The 3,576-nt window shown below is 43.6% G+C and overlaps 1 non-coding gene across 1 annotated transcript; it reads right to left on the bottom strand.

The window, feature by feature from the left end:
* Positions 1-410: 410 nt before the first annotated feature.
* Positions 411-493, bottom strand: trnal-uaa (transfer RNA leucine (anticodon UAA)). Its single transcript has one exon. It is a non-coding gene; the product is annotated as a tRNA-Leu (tRNA).
* Positions 494-3,576: the final 3,083 nt, after the last annotated feature.

Raw genomic sequence — 3,576 nt, 5'->3', positions numbered from 1 at the left:
CTGGTCAGTCTTCCAGATCTCCACTCCGTTTGTCTGTCTCCTGGAATGTGTTCTGCTTGTCACTTTAGAATGGCTGCTCTTGTACCATTGCTGCTGACAGAAACAAGCCTTCCAGTGACTTTCCATTCTCTCTCTCCCATGGTAACACAGACTGATGCTACCGGACAGCACCGAGTGTATGCGAAGGTTCCTCAGAGACTATCGAGGCCTCCTTATCTGGAGCTTCCAGACAATCTGCAGAACGCTTTTGGAATTCGGTCAGCAAACCTTCTTGAAGTAAGTGATCCAGGTCTCTCGGCAATCCTTTAGTTTCCTTAAAACCGGCATTGCAAATTCCAAAATCCTCCCAGAGGGAGCAGATTGAAGAAAATAAATTTTTTGAAGTAATTAATTACAATGATGAGAGAACCCACTGCTAGCAGGGCTCGAAGCCTGCGCGCGGAAACCCCATTGGATTTTAAGTCCAACGCCTTAACCACTCGGCCATCGCAGCTACAATAATACCACCTCCAACAATTTAAATTCTCAAATCGCTGACCCTGTTTATTATTGGTGATGACGGTTTTGTGCTATTTAATTTGCTGCAAGTTCAGCAAGACCAGAAAAATCGCAGTTATCATTACAATAAAACAAAACTTCCGATATTTAACGGTAATGTAAGATGTTGAGAACAGTATGGAATATTCTGCAGGATAATGACAATAAACAGCTGGAACATTGTGTTCTGCTTCCAGAAGACACAGATCAGCCTCAGCCTCTGCTCCCTGCCCGCCGGCTGCAGGAACCTTGTCTCCAGATTATAAACTGATTCTACGTTGCAGATAAATATTCAGGATAGAGACTAAACACAGCGGGTGGGATCAAATATATAAAGCAGTTATTTTACACCAGAGACAGCGATAGATGTCCTATATTGCTCAAATGCATCAATATGTGAATATGACATTAAATGTGTTTAAATACAGTGGGAGACTTAAAGTAGATTCGGGGTCAGTAATTTCCAAGGTGATCTTTCCTGTGTCTCTCTTGCCTCTCTCCCTCCTTCCTCCTTTGGGATCACAGGTGTTTTTGCACAGAATTGAACCTCAATCATTCAAGTTCGAATATTGTAATTGTTGCATCACAATAATCAAAATCTTGTTATAAATGTTGGCTCATTAGTTCCCCAGTGTCAGAGCAAGAATAGTCTGACCCCTCACTTATTTCATGTAAGACACTAACACAGGTATTCATTCAGAATCAACCCACAGATTGAAACTGAGACAAACACAGTGAGATACAGACAACATCGGGATACATGGCGGAATAGACAGGAGAGGTGAATCAATAAAAAACGGCCTCAGCCTCAAACAGACAGTGACAGGTAGGTGATAGCTATCAGTGAGAGGAGGCGCTAGAATGGAGGTGGGATTTAGCTTCGTGGCTTAGCTGGTTAAATACCTCTTTAATAAATAGGTAGATCCTGGGTTCGACTCCCACCCAGACCTTTTTCTTTGTCCGAATGACTCTCCAGGGGTGAGCTTCTTCTCGTGTGAAAGGGATACAATCCTTTTAACTGTAGCTGCGGCTGCACTAGTTCCCATTATGGATTAAGACTCCATTCGCTGCGGGTCGTGGGTCGAATTTCACTGGTGTCAAAATTTCAGGCAGTGCAAATTTTGGGGTCTTCACCAAAAATCGATCTTTTCTAAGCAGTGCCGTGCGTGAGTTGGCTGTGGTTAGAGCAGAGCTGGCGCAGCTGATGTGTGATGCCAGGATCGTTTAATGCTCAGTACTCTGCGTTGTGGCCACAGCAACCTTACTTCGAATCTAAATCAATGTATAGCTCGCTTTATATCCTCTGTTCGCTGCGGCACCTGCTGAAAGAAGACAGCAAGAAATCAATCTTCTCTACATCAAACAGCATTTTTTTATTGATGGTGAAAACTTATTTACTCCTTCAAACCCTGCGCGCTCACATGCCTGAGCTTGATGCTCCATAATTCAAACCCGCCTCTTCTCCGAGCTTTTTCTTCCGTCCACAATCTATAGCCCTCCTTTACTTTCCTCCTTCCGTTTCTTTGTCACTTTCCTGCGGCATTACCTTAATCTAACATTCACTTTCACTACTTAAACCGTTAAGTTTGCTCTGCTACCACCGCTGTTCCTGGCGGCACATGTCCCATTCACAACAATCTGAATTGATGCTTTGAAACCAGTCGATACATTTAGAACTGCGGGACCGCATGACAGACATGCATTTAGAAAGCAGGGCTGGCTTTTGGAAGCAAAACAACCGGATTGCACAAGAAATGTTCTTGGCCTAATGGAAAAAGCATCTGACGGTAATTGCTAACTGTAATTGGGATTGCTGTCAGTAGCGGATCATTCTATGTCTGTTAAAAACGGGTTTGCTCACATTCTTGCTTTGGTGTTTCATAGCTGCGAGAAGTCCCGGGTTGAAATCCCGGAACAGCCCCGCTCGCTTTTAGTCAAAACTCAGCTTCTTACAGCTGATCGACATTTCAGAAAACATAAATACTTTCCATTAAAAACATGAGATTTCGTGTCATTTTTCCCATATATTTCGGAATCACAGAGCTTCATTTAAGCAACTGAAAACCAACCAACTGAGAAAAGTTAAAGGCTCCCAGGTGTATTCTGCTCGGTGTCTCATTGGAGTTATTGCATCCGTGTTCGATTCCGGCCAATGCAGGACCTTTACATTTTGCTTTCTGCACCCATGAGCTCGACTGAATTGGGATAAACTTACATTCAGCGTCAATCTACTTGAAACACCCTCTGCCCTGAATATTAGTCCGTCCTGCTTCCTCTAGCGCTGAAAGGGTGTGAGAAGCTTGCTTGTGAATTGGTCCTATGGGTGCCAAATTCAAACCGTACAGGGTTCTGTACTGGCCGGGAATCAAACCGGTGTGTCCAGCCTGCCTGGCCTGATTAAAAGGGGTGTGCACCTCATCTTTCGATCAGGCACATTACTGCCTTCCTGAATTAATGGAATGCCTTTTGTTTACAGAAGCTGATTCTACATTTTCAGCCTTGTCGATCTGGGTGCACGGGCAGGACAAGCGGTAAAGGGGACTTTCTTGCGGAATATTTCTGTTTGGATGCAAAAAGCAGGAAATGGAATGGCTGTGTTGTCGTAGACGGGAGACGAGAGGTTAAGAGGATGGAATGTTAATCCATTGGGCTTATTTATTGTGTTGAATGTTTGATGCTGATAAACCTTCCCAGCATTTGACGGAATCTTACATAAAATTAGCTTTAAATTCTAATCGCGTCCAAACCACTGGTCTTGGCCGCTTCATTGTTCATACCTTGTTTAAATTAACACGGAGCATTGGAATTCTTCACCTTCTCCAATGAAGGTGAAACAGAGATCGCGAATCGGAGATCTTTATTCCTTCTTCCTTCAGTTCGTTCGGCTGTAGTGAAATGACGGAGGTAAAAAAAGATGACATCCAAACAGAAACAATTTGCACGAAAATCCTCTTCACTGCAAGTCCTGCCCGGATCCACAGCATTGAAAATGTACAGTCAGCTTCTCTGAACAAATGGAATTTAGATATTTCCGTTACA

Source organism: Somniosus microcephalus, unplaced genomic scaffold, assembly GCF_052327205.1.
Source record: "Somniosus microcephalus isolate GS21.2 unplaced genomic scaffold, FLI_Smic_1.0 unresolved_chr1, whole genome shotgun sequence".
NCBI classification, from domain to species: domain Eukaryota; kingdom Metazoa; phylum Chordata; class Chondrichthyes; order Squaliformes; family Somniosidae; genus Somniosus; species Somniosus microcephalus.
Note: the sequence above shows the minus strand (reverse complement) of the source record. Positions and strands in the feature narration are given on the sequence as shown.